We start from the raw sequence: 12,821 nt of genomic DNA on the forward strand, positions 1-12,821 counted from the left end.
TAGAGTTTACCCAGAATCACCTTCATTGAGTCAGTGATGCCATCCAACCATCTCAACCTCTGTCATCCCCTTCCGTTAAATTCTATTTAACTCATTAGTGAATGGGAAAAGTGAAAGTGAAGTTGCTCAATCATATCTGACTCTTTGCAACCCCATGGACTGCTAGGCTTCCCGTCCATGGAATTTTCCAGGCAAGACTACTAGAGCGGGTTGCCATTTCCTTCTCCAGGGGATCTTCCCTACCCAGGTATCGAACCCCGGTCTCCCACATTGCAGGCAGACGCTTTACCATCTGAGCCACCAGGGAAGCTATCAGACAGTAAAAACAGTTTTAAAAGCAACTGAGCTCTTTTCCGGTTATCGCGGTGTAGGGAACTATGAGCAGCAAAGTCTCCCTCGACACCCTCTACGAGGCAGTGCGGGAAGTCCTGCACGGGAACCAGCGCAAGCGCAGAAAGTTTTTGGAGACGGTGGAGCTTCAGATCAGCCTGAACTATGACCCTCAGAAGGACAAACGTTTCTCGGGCACCGTCAGGCTTAAGCCCACTCCCCGCCCCAAGTTCTCCGTGTGTGTCTTGGGGGACCAGCAGCATTGTGATGAGGCCAAGGCTGTGGATATCCCCCACATGGACATCGAGGCACTGAAAAAACTCAACAAGAATAAGAAACTGGTCAAGAAGCTGGCCAAGAAATATGATGCCTTTTTGGCTTCAGAGTCTCTGATCAAGCAGATCCCCCGAATCCTGGGCCCAGGCCTGAACAAGGCTGGCAAGTTCCCTTCCTTGCTGACCCACAATGAGAACATGGTGGCCAAAGTTGACGAAGTGAAGTCCACGATCAAGTTCCAGATGAAGAAGGTGCTGTGTCTGGCAGTGGCTGTTGGCCATGTGAAGATGACAGATGATGAGCTTGTGTACAACATCCACTTAGCTGTCAACTTCCTGGTATCATTGCTCAAGAAAAATTGGCAGAACGTCAGGGCCTTGTACATTAAGAGCACCATGGGCAAGCCCCAGCGTCTGTACTAAGGCACAGCTTAATAAACCATACTAAACCATCAAAAAAAAAAAAAAAAGCAACTGAGTTTGCATGAACTATCAGAAAATTTCCTTTAAAAAAATCAAAGAATATTAGAATAAGATTTCTAAGGTACACAAATGGTGAAAGTCCTATAAGACAATAAAACCATAACCTTTGTAGCTGTGTTTTCTGCTGGACATAAATCTACAAGTTAATATGGAACTTCACAGGGCCTGGCCTTAAGTTAAATAGCAAATGCAAACACATACAATAAGAATTATTTTCCCCTATCATCCATCTAGCATATATCAGCAAATGCATGAAAACAGATTCTCAATTATTGCTGCCATCAATGGAGAATCAATTATCAGTCATGTGCAGCACAGAACTAATCTTTCCCAAGAACTAAAAACAAAAGCAAAGACACAAATACAGAACATCAAGAACAACAAGAAAATAAAACCAGAGAGCCAGCAAAGAAAAAATTCCTAGCCCCCAGGGAATCATTATTCTGAGAGCCATGCTTGGGTTTAAGTAGCTCTGAGATACACTTCTTCAGCAAAGTTTACATGCTGCCTCAGCTGAGTCCACTCAAGCAAGTATATGGGACCTCCAAAGCTGTCCAAGCATAATTTTTTGAAAGGTAAAAACCTGACTTTCATATAAACATAAAAGAAACATGTCAAGTATTTTATTTCATTTATATTAATTGATGAAGCAAGCAATAGGATGGTAAAGATGGTTCAAAGAGTAATTGAAGAGTTGAGAGTATGGGCTATCTAATAAAGAGTTAACAGGATAAAATGCTAGGTGAGGTAAAAAACTTCATGACCCAGATAATCACGATGGTGTGATCACTCACCTAGAGCCAGACATCCTGGAATGCGAAGTCAAGCAGGCCTTAGGAAGCATCACTACAAACAAAGCTAGTGGATGTGATGGAATTCCAGTTGAGCTATTTCAAATCTTAAAAGATGATGCTGTGAAAGTGCTGCACTCTTAGGATGACCCAGAGGGATGGGGTGGGGAAGGAGGTGAGAGGGGGGTTCAGAATAGGGAACACATCTAAACCCATGGCTGATTTATGTCAATGTATGGCAAAACCCACTACAATAATGTAAAGTAATTAGCATTCAATTAAAATAAATAATTTTTTAAAAAAAGAAAAGAAAGTGCTGCACTCAATATGCCAGCAAATTTGGAAAACTCTGCAGTGGCCGCAGGACTGGAAAAGATCAGTTTTCATTCTAATCCCAAGAAAGGCAATGCCAAACAATGCTCAAACTACCACACAATTGCACTCATCTCACACGTTAGTAAAGTAATGCTCAAAATTCTCCAAGACAGGCTTCAACAGTACGTGAACTGGGAACTTCCAGACGTTCAAGCTGGATTTAGAAAAGGCAGAGGAACCAGAGATCAAACTGCCAACATCAGTTGAATCATTGAAAAAGCAAGAGAGTTCCAGAAAAACATCTATTTCTGCTTTATTGACTATGCCCAAGCCTAAAGCTGGAACGTCAGTACTTTGGCCACCTCATGTGAAGAGTTGACTCATTGGAAAAGACTCTGATGCTGGGAGGGATTGGGGACAAGAGGAAAAGGGGACGACAGAGGATGAGATGGCTGGATGACATCACCGACGCAATGGAGGTGAATTTGAGTGAACTCCATGAGTTGGTGATGGACAGGGAGGCCTGGCATGCTGCAGTTCATGGGGTAGCAAAGAGTTGGACACGACTGAGCGACTGAACTGAACTGAAACCTTTGACTGTGTGGATTACAATGAACTGTTGAAAATTCTTCAAGAGGTGAGAATACCAGACCACCTGACCTGCCTCTTGAGAAATCTGTATGCAGGTCAGGAAGCAACAGTTAGAACTGGACATGGAACAACAGACTGCTTCCAAATAGGAAAAGGAGTATGTCAAGGCTGTATATTGTCACCCTGCTTATTTAACTTATTTGCAGAGTACATCATGAGAAATGCTGGGCTGGAGGAAGCACAAGCTGGAATCAAGATTGCTGGGAGAAATATCAATAACCTCAGATATGCAGATGACACCACCTTTATAGCAGAAGGTGAAGAAGAACTAAAGAGCCTCTTGATGAAAGTGAAAGAAGAGAGTGAAAAAGTTGGCTTACAGCTCAACATTCAGAAAACTAAGATCATGGCATCTGGTCCCATCACTTCATTGAAAATAGATGGGGAAACAGTGGAAACAGTGAGAGACTATTTTGGGGGGTTCCAAAATCTCTGCAGCTGGTGAATGCAGCCATGAAATTGAAAGATGCTTGCTCCTTGGAAGAACAGTTATGACCAACCTAGACAGCATATTAAAAAACAGAGACATGACTTTGCCAACAAAGATCCATCTAGAGAAAGCTATGGATTTTCCAGTAGTCATGTATGGATGTGAGACTTGGACTATAAAAAAGCTGAGTGCCAAAGAATTGATGCTTTTGAACTGTGGTGTTGGAGACAACTCTTGAGAGTCCCTTGGACTGCAAGGAGATCCAACTAGTCCATCCTAAAGGAGATCAGTCATGAGGGTTCATTGGAAGGACTGACGTTGAAGCTGAAACTCCAATACTTTGGCCACCTGATGTGAAGAGGTTATTGGGAAAGGCCACCTGATTAGAAAAGACACTGATGCTGGGAAAGATTGAAGGCGGGAGGAGAAGGGGATGACAGAGGTTGAGACGGTTGGATGGCATCACTGACTCAATGGAGATGAGTTTGGGTAAACTCCAGGAGTTGGTGATGTACAGGGAGGCCTGGCATGCTGCAGTCCATGGGATTGCAAAGAGTCAGACACGACTAAGCAAATCAACTGAACTGAGCTGAAAGTAAAAAAATCTTTTAAAAGTCAGTGTACTACAGAATAATATGTTAAATCTTTGGGATTATTTTTTCCATCTGACAGAAATTTACAAGCTCAGGGTAGAACCTCACAATGTCTAAGCTCTAATAAAATAGTAAGTAGCAAAGTCAAACATACATATTAGAATGTCAAATTCTAGAATTTTAAATAATCCTTTGATAATCCTGTGAAACACAGATATTGAAAGGATATGCCTAGAATATTAAATAAACCTTAGATGAGCTTGTGAAACAACATTGAAAGGATATGCATTTATCCTCCAGCCATATTTCCAAACTTTGGATGACTTTTAACTCAGAGCTCAGATGATATTTAAAGCCATGAAACTGGATGAGATGGTTCATGAGTTGCCTAAAACTAGGAATGATTAAGCAATCCCTCCACCTTTTTGTTTCCACAAATGGCTAAGGGACTAACCACGAAAGACAACTTCATTCTCGCATAGTCTAAGAGCTGCCTCCGCTCTTCCTCAATGACTTTCTTGTTTTACAAAACCCCAGTTTTCTTCCTCTTCTTTGAGACTTTCCTCATTACTAAACATTCTCTGTATTATAATAGTCTGAATAAAATAATCTCTTTAGCTTTCTAGTGCATTTTGTCTTTGACAATCACTTAGGCATCCTTAAGAAAGAAGAGTCTGCTTTTTCTATGAAGCCCTCCATTCTTTGCCCCATTTCCCCAAGTGCATTTTTAATATAAATTATTATATTCATTTTTAAAAGGTAATAAATACAAAACAGAGAAAAAGACATCCAGTGAAAAATGTCTCCTTTTCTCCTCCTTCTGCTGTCTATTTCACCTCCCAAAGCAACAATTTCTTTCATTCTTTTCAAGAACTTCAGTGTGTTCCATTGTGTGGATGAAGCACAATTAATTTTACTGTTCCCTACTGATAGCCAAACTTGCTCCTTGGAAGAAAAGTTATTAGAAACCTAGACAGTATATTTAAAAAAAAAAAAAAAGAGAGAGAGAGAGAGACATCACTTTGCCAACATATATCCATCCAGTCAAGTAGTCATGTATGGATGTAGAGTTGGACCATAAAGAAGGCTGAGTACCAAAGAACTGATGCTTTTCAAATTGTGGTGCTGGAGAAGATTCTTGAAAGTCCTGTGGACTGCAAGGAGATCCAACCAGTCAATCCTAAAGGAAATCAGCCCTGATTATTCATTGGAAGGACTGATGCTGAAGCTGAAACTCCAATACTTTGGCCACTTGATGGAAGTGCTGAATCAATGGAAAAGACCCTGATGCTGGGAAAGACAGAGGGCAAGAGGAGAAGGGGATGACAGAGGGTGAGATGGTTGGATGGCATCACTGACTCGATGGACATGAGTTTGGGCAAGCTCTGGGAGTTGGTGATGGACAGGGAAGCCTGGATTGCTGCAGTCCATGGGGCCACAGTCAGACATGACTGAGTGACTGAACTGAACTGAGAAGTCAGTGATCAAGAAGCAAAGAGGCTTCAGGTAAGACCCAGACAGGATTATATTCAATATCTTGTAATAACCTCTGTGGACAAAGAATGCTGCCTGCCGTATCAGTAAACGAAGGATGTCACAGTCATCACCGATCTCAGTCACCTTGAGGGAGAGCCCTGAGGGAACTCAGGAAAGAAACAAAGAATGCCTGCCATCTAGTGGTTCCCAGTCTGCAGCCACCCTGCACAGGTGCAGCTTTAGGAAACTCAGGATGTGAAAACAGAAGATACTGGCCCCAGATAGCTGAGCTCAGTTCAGTTCAGTTCAGTTCAATCGCATAGTCGTGTCCGACTCTTTGCAACCCCATGGACTGCAGCATGCCAGGCTTCCCTGTCCATCATCAACTCCTAGAGTTTGCTCAAACTCATGTCCATTGAGTCAGTGATGCCATCCAACCATCTCATCCTCTGCTGTCCCCTTCTCCTCCTGTCCTCAATCTTTCCCAGCATCAAGGTCTTTTCCAATGAGTCAACTGTTGACATCAGGTGGCTGAAGTATTGGACTTGAGCATCTTCTTTCCAATGAATATTCAGGGTTGACTTCCTTTAGGATTGATGGTTTGATCTCCTTGCAGTCCAAGGGACTCTCAAGAGTCTTCTCCAGAAAAATGTTATATTTAACCTGAGATATCTAGTTTATTTTTATTAACAGTAACCTTTTATTCAACCATCTGCTCTTTGTTGCAAAACTCATATTTCCAAGCTCCCCTCTTGCCTCTGCAAAGATGTTTTCTCAGTGTTACTTGAGATGCTGCCTCCCAGGCTTGATGTCCTAAAAATGTCCACTGAATGAAACATATCTCTCAACTTTTAGGTGGTGTGTGTTTCCCAGTTGACACCTGTAATGAAAAAGAATTTGATAAAGGAGATATATATATATATATATATATATATATATATATAAAATATCAAACACAACATTGTAAATCAGCTATACTTCAATTTTTAAAAAAAATTTCAAAGAAAAAACAAGAAAAGAAAACCCAGATAAGGAACACCCCCACCCCGCCAAAAAAAATGCTATAGGCTTTTGAAATATAACCTCTGAGGCTCCCTCCTGTTCATTGCAGCACTTTACACCATTCATCTACATTTTGCTCCCTGAATTCTTGCCTTTGAGAACTAACTGATGAGAAGAACATTTCTGGTACACTCACCCCAACTCTGTCCTAATGGGAGTAGGGTGAGGAAACCTGAGGGCAATTTTCCCAGGCCCTCCCTGTCTTCAGAGACCCCCATGTGGGTCCTTTTGAGACAACGGCCAAATTTGTCCCAACCCAGAGCAAAGGAACCTGTAGTTGGAACAGCTCTGGTGACAGACTGCTTCTTTTCTGAACTTCTGTGTCCCAGGCCCAGGGTAAAATGAAGAACAATGGTGGGGAGGTGCTTGGGGGCAGTTTAAGGGTGGTGCCTCATTACATGTCACAGAGGCCAACTTTTCCAACAGTACTCAGGCAGTCCAGAAAATGACCTCTTGATTTTGGCCTTTCACTCACCCTGATAATGGACAGGATGCTCGGCAGAGACATTATTGAAAATAAGGCCAGTTTAAATGCCACAAGAGCAGGGAATTTCAGAGCCAGAAGGGACCTTTCAAGATCAACTTATTCTGCCCTCTCATTTTACAGATGTGAAAACAAGCTCAGAGATGGGGATGGCTGGCTGGCATCACAGAGCATGTCCCCACACTCCATGCTCAGGTCTCCCAAGCCGTGCAGCCCTGGAACTGAATCCACATGGAGTTCCAAATAGGCAGAGACCAGCCATCATAGTTGTCCCATGGACACCAGACTCAGAATGATCCTACCTGTGAAACTTCCAAAGCAAAGCTCCCCCCACTAAGTCTGGACTTTGCCTCTGTGCTCAGTTCGACCTCTGGGGGTCAAAAGGACCTCAGATCTCTCAGGTTCCTTTCCAGGGTGACCGAAGGCCAGGAGAAATGTCAAGGGAACCTGAGCCAAAGGCTGATCTCTGAGCATCAGAATATTTCCTGCCTTATCAGTAAACAAAGGAAGTCACAGTCACCAGGAATTGCTGTCATCCCAAGGGTGAGCCCTGAAGGAATTCAGGAAGGAAACAAAGAATGCCTGCCATCTAGTGGTCATCAGACTGCAGCTACTCCCTACAGTGAACCCTGCTGCTGCTGCTGCTGCTGCTGCTGCTGCTGCTGCTGCTGCTGCTGCTGCTGCTGCTGCTGCTGCTGCTGCTGCTAAGTCGCTTCAGTCGTGTCCAATTCTGTGCAACCCCATAGATGGCCTCCAACCAGGGATTCTGGTGGGATCCCTGGGATTTTCCAAGCAAGAACACTGGAGTGGGTTGCCATTTCCTTCTCCAATGCATGAAGCTGAAAAGTGAAAGTGAAAGTGAAGTCGTGTTCGACTCTTAGCGACCCCATGGACTGCAGCCGACCAGGCTCCTCCATTCATGGGATTTTCCAGGCAAGAGTACTGGAGTGGGGTGCCATTGCCTTCTCCGGGGGAACCCTGAGGAAACTGCCATATGAAAACACAAGATATTGGCCCCAGACAGCTGAGGAGCATATCAAAGGAATGATTTCAGTGAGCCCAGAGTCTTGCATCTTCCCATGAATAGAAAAGCATTACATTCCTTAACTTGGGATATCTGATTTTCTTTAACAATCATCTTTTGATGTTCCACCTACCTGCCCTTTGTTGCAAAACTTCTGTATAACTTAGCTCCCCAGCGGACTCCTCAGAGAAATTCTTTCAGGGTTACTTGAGATGCTTTCTCCAGGGCTTGAAGTCCTAAAACTTCCCACCAAATAAAACATGATTCTCAAATTCAGGTTGAGAATATTTTTCAAGTCAACACCTCCATGTCAGATGAATTGGGTACATGGGGAGCTAGTCTGAAACCTTCTCCAGAAAGCTGTTTTCAGTCCCTGGGTGGAAGATGTCACCCCCTTCCCAATCCCTCGTTTGTCATGTGCTTCATCTTATCCTATCCTATCTAATTTGGGACATCATATTTACAGTCAGTTAAGTTTTGAAAACCAGTGAACACACCTAGCTCCCTCTGATCCTCAAAACAGCCCTAGGAGGGGATTATTCAGATGATGCTCCCATTAAACAGCCCTTCAAGGAGAGAAGTGTAAGCCATGGCATGTCAGTCGAGAAAGGAATGCCAGGGGGACATTCCCCTGGCAACAGAGAGGGGAAGTTCCTGCTTCTATGATGGGAAGAGCAGCAACTGTCCTGCACCCTGGAGCCCTGGCAGATCTCCCTGGAGCTGTTGCCAAAGACATGCGGCTTCCATCAGATGGGTGAGTGCTTTCCCACTGGGAGCAGCCAAGACTCCAAGGCAGGGAGGGACTCCTTCTATCAAACTTGCATCCTTGGTAAGTTTCTCAGCAAGACCAGGGACCTTTATGTCCCAAGGGATGCCTGCCTCTCCCAGCAGCTCTCTTGCTGAAACTTTCCTGTTAATGAGCCTGGAGTGAGGCACAAGGAGCAGGGAAAAGGAGAGAGAAGACTCTGCACTCCGAGCAGGTATACCTGAAGCCTGAGGAGCAGGTTTCAAAGGGACCCCAGGATGACCTCAACCCTCCTTGGTCCATGTCCCACCTGAAAGAGCTCCTAAAAGAGCTTTCAGAGTGAAAGGCTCAGGGGCCATCTGCTTTACATAAGTTGTAACAGTTAATAGAAAAGCAGAAGCTTAGGCTGCAGGAAAATGGGGCAACTACCAACACTTTTATTTTTTATTTAGTATCCTTGATGATAATACACAGAAACCTCAGCCCCGCAGGCCCCCACCCACACATCCACCCACCCACGTCAGGCCCGTGTGTTAGTCCCCTCCACTGTTTGTGATCCCATGGATTGTAGCCTGCCAGGCTCCTCTGTCCATGGGATTCTCCAGGCAGGAATACTGGAGTGGGTATCCATTCCCTTCTCTAGGGGATCTTCCTGACTCAGGGATCAAACCCAGGTCTACTGCACTGCAGGCAGATTCTTTACCTTGTCTGAGCCACCAGGGAAGCCAAGGCCCCTCAGTACTTCCCCCTTTTGTCTTCCATTGTTCTAATCCCTCCCAGGGCTTCCTCTGGTCCTACCTCAGATGTCCTCCTCCCAGCCATCCTCCATTCTTGCTGGTCTGTATATTGTGTCTTCCTGTTGTGCAACCATCCCTCCCCCCACCCCTCTGATTGTTGTGCTGGAGAGCAGGGTATTCCTCTGTCTCCTTGCCTTCCTGTTGTATCCCCTGAACCTAAAACAAAGCCTACCCTGGCACACCTGCTGATCCAGTAAGCATTTCTCAGCTGTGCTTTGCACTTGTTAATTCATTTAACCCTCCTCATCACCCTATAAGAAAGACACTACTATCATCTGTTCTGCAGATGAGAAATCTGGGGCCTCCAGATGATGGCTAACTTGCCCAGGATCCATCCTGATAGTGAGGATGCAGAGGGGAGGCCTGACACCACCCCAGGTGGGAGCAGTCCAGAAGTCACACACACTCTTAACACTACAACTTCTCTGCAGTCCTGAGTGGTTATAAATGGAATCCTTTGAAGTTTAATTTTAAAAGACAGTTGTAGGGACTTCTCTGGTGTTCCAGAGGTTTAGAATTCACCTACAATGCAGGGGACACAGGTTTGATCCTTTCTCTGGTGAGATTCCACATGCCACTGGGCAGCTAAGCCCATGTGCACAGCTACTGAACCCCTACTCTGGAGACCATGAGTCACAAGAAAGGCAACCGTACCTAGAGAGTAGCCCCTGCTCACTGCAACCAGAGAAAGCTCAGTGAAGCAACAAAGGCCCAATGCAACCAAAACAAAAAAGACAGTTGTAGCATATAAAAGGTGAAAATCTCCTATTTGTTCAAGCACCAGTAAATAGCTTTCACATCATGCACAAAACATAGCTAAACTGGCACCTCATGCAGACACACCATGGGGTGGATGTGTTTGTTTTCACCATAAACTGGATTATTTTATTTCTGTGACATTCAGTTTTCATTTTTTAAACTATCTCTTGGTAAGTTCTCTGTTTTGGCAATTTTACGTTGGATGACTTCCATCACTCTCATTCAACTTCTCCAGTCTTACAATGGCTGCTCACTTCATTTAATTGACATTTCTTTAAATTTACTCATAGCTTTGTTACTTATATAATTACTCTAGCTTCACTGCAAGCAATACCATCAATAAATTTCAACTTTCAAGGTGCAAGACACACACCTGCTAAGCGACATTAAAGTGAAACATGAACACTATGTCTCTGGGTCATTTAAATAATCTTGCACACTACAATTGTCACCCATGCCATTCCCTGAAAAATGCCTGCACACTGTTGTGGCTTTGGTTTTTTGTTTTAGCATTTCGTAACAGCTTTCTTGAGGTATGATTAATGTGCAACAAAGTTCATTCACTGTAAGTATACAGTTTTGTGATTCTTTATTCAATCTTTTTTACAGATTTCTGCAACTATCACCACAATCCAATTTTAAGTGTTCCGTTATGATAAAAAATTCCTGCATGCCCATTTGCAGTCAAACTTCACTCTCTCCTTTAGGCACAGACAACCACTGGTCTGCTTTCTGTCTCTATGGATGTTCCTTTTCTGGAGATTTCATATAAATGGTAGCACTGGGATTCTCATGTGTTAAGTTTAACTCTGGTATCAAAAAGTTACTATACAACCCAGCAATTCACTTCTAGGCATATAACAGAAAGAATGAAAAGCATATGTTCATGCAAAAACTTACACATATAATATTCATACTAGTATTATTTCTAATAGCCAACAAGTGGAAACAACCCAAATGTCCATCAAATGGACAAATAAAATGTAGTACAGCTATAAAGAGCTTCCCAGGTGATGCTAGATAAAGAACCTGCCTGCCAGTGCAGGAAACTTAAAGAAATATGAGTTGATCCCTGGGCCTGGAAGAAGGCATGGCAACCCACTCCAGTATTCTTGCCTGGAGAATCCCATGGACAGAGGAGCCTGGTGGGCTACAGTCCGTAGGATTGCATGACTAAAGTGACTTAGCACACACTCATAGCTATACAGTGTGATATTATTCAGCCATAAAAAGAAAAAAGTGAAAGAAGCCAGACACAAAGACCGTATCATGCAGCCTAGCACTCTTCCTCTTCCCCAGTGCCAGTTCAAGGCCACAGCTGATAAGAGGGTGGCTTGGTTTAAGGCCCTGCTGTGTTGAAATTCTTTATGATTTGGTCTTTGAAGGCTAGCTGCTGTCTATGGGGTCGCACAGAGTCAGACTTAGCAGCAGCAGCAGCAGCAGCAGGACAATGAAGCATGCCTACGAACAGAGATCTATGCACTGTTGTGCATTATATGTGCCGTGTTCCTTGCCACCCCATTTGTACACAATCAGCAATATCTCTTGGGCCCACAAGGCATGCTAATGCTAGGTCGCTTCAGTCATGTCCAACTCTGTGTGACCCCATGGACAGCAGCCCACCAGACTCCTCTGTCCACAGGATTCTCCATGCAAGAATACTGGAGTGGGGTGCCATTTCCTTCTCCATAAGGCATGGGAATTCAGTAAAACTCAAAGTTGAATTCAAGGTAAGCTGTTAGCTTAGGACTGAGTAAGGAGAGACAAGGAAAGAGAAAGATAGGGAGACCCATTACTCCTTCAATCCTTTCTTGTCAGTAAGCAGAAGGTAGAATGTCATTTCAAGAAGTGAAATAAAAATAGTTGAGCTAGTTTTGTGTAGTATTTCCACTGTTACAACAAGAATGAAGTCCCTGTGTGTTTATGAGCTACCAAATGAGGATCGTGTGGGATTCTGGCAATTCTATATTTGAATGAAATATTCTTTTATCTGCATTTAAAACCAGCATTGCATAATAAAAAGGTGAATAAAAAGCCCATGCTAATAATTTAAGTTTTTAATTTTTCTTTACTTAGAATGACATTGATTAGCAAAACAAAAAACAAACAAACAAAAACACAAAATCCACCATGACAAGTCATGAGAAAGACTGCAGAAGAGCGGGAAAGCCTTGCATTTATGCTTTTAGCTTTAGTATCTTAAACTTTCTTGCTTGTTTGAACAAGAGTCCCTACGTTTTTCCTTTTTTTTCCTTTTTTTTTTTTTTTTGCTCTGTGCCCTTCAAATTATGTAGCAGACCCTGTCCTTGAAACTGTGACCCATTATTCTCCGAGCATGCACCTCCAGCAATACTCACTCCCCTCCCTCCGCCCACCCAGTCCCACCCCACTCCACCTGGGGGCCACAGGTGAGGTCTGGTATAAGAATGCACCTGGCTGCACCAGAATCATGAATGCAGCCCCTGCTGCACTCTGGCTCTCCCATGTGCCTGAAAACTTGTACTCCTCCCTTTGCAGCTTTCTGCCTCTCCCCCCTCCATTTAGGGCACGTTCTCCAGAGAAGGCAATGGCACGCCACTCCAGTACTCTTACCTAGAAAATCCCAT

At 43.8% G+C, this 12,821-nt stretch overlaps 1 pseudogene; it reads left to right on the forward strand.

Moving 5' to 3' along the window:
- Positions 1–365: 365 nt before the first annotated feature.
- LOC138441220 (large ribosomal subunit protein uL1 pseudogene) lies at positions 366–1,069 on the forward strand (annotated as a pseudogene).
- Positions 1,070–12,821: the final 11,752 nt, after the last annotated feature.

The sequence above is a fragment of the Ovis canadensis genome, chromosome 5 (assembly GCF_042477335.2).
Source record: "Ovis canadensis isolate MfBH-ARS-UI-01 breed Bighorn chromosome 5, ARS-UI_OviCan_v2, whole genome shotgun sequence".
NCBI classification, from domain to species: Eukaryota; Metazoa; Chordata; class Mammalia; order Artiodactyla; family Bovidae; genus Ovis; species Ovis canadensis.